The sequence below is a fragment of the Octodon degus genome, unplaced genomic scaffold, assembly GCF_000260255.1.
Source record: "Octodon degus isolate 3935 unplaced genomic scaffold, OctDeg1.0 scaffold00013, whole genome shotgun sequence".
In the NCBI taxonomy this organism is placed as follows: Eukaryota; Metazoa; Chordata; class Mammalia; order Rodentia; family Octodontidae; genus Octodon; species Octodon degus.
Window position 1 is genome coordinate 28,851,682 of NW_004524589.1, and position 694 is coordinate 28,852,375.

Below are 694 nucleotides of genomic sequence, written 5' to 3' on the forward strand. Positions count from 1 at the left end.
GGACAGTTACAATAATTAATATATTGCATATTGTCTTTGTAGAGTTATGCATAGTACAAGGTGCAGGCATGATATCTTGTTTAAACACTATTAGTACAAATCTTTCTTTTCATTGAATTAAGAGAAAGTAGCTGTATATCTATCCTAATATATATATTTCACTACAAAATGGTCCTTCATTTATATCCCCCTTTTTTGCTTAGTTTTGTCAGAGATGGGTATTCCATTACCATTCAGGTATTGTAGGTGCATGGATTCAGCCATTTGAACAACAGTAGTAAGTGCAAAGTTCACCCACCGAAAAGTTTGGTTAAAAATAAATTTTCAAAGCAATTTTCTATGAAATCCAATATTCTTATTAAAAACTGAGTTTGGGCTATCACAAATTTTTTCTTCATTTCTCTAAATTAATACTATAATGAAAATACAACATCATATCTTGTGGGTAACAATCATACATTCCATTTGTTCAATTTAATACCTATTAATGGGTAAATCCTGGTAACTGTCAGAGTAGCCTCTTATTTTCTTAGTGAAACTCACTGTTTAATTCCCACTAGTAAGAACTTACTTAGTGTACCATCATGCATTTTATACTCCTCAGAGTCCAACGCTGTTTTTTTTATTTTATTTTATTTTATTTTATTTTATTTTATTTATTTGAGAGACAGAGAGAGACAGACAGAGAGAGAGA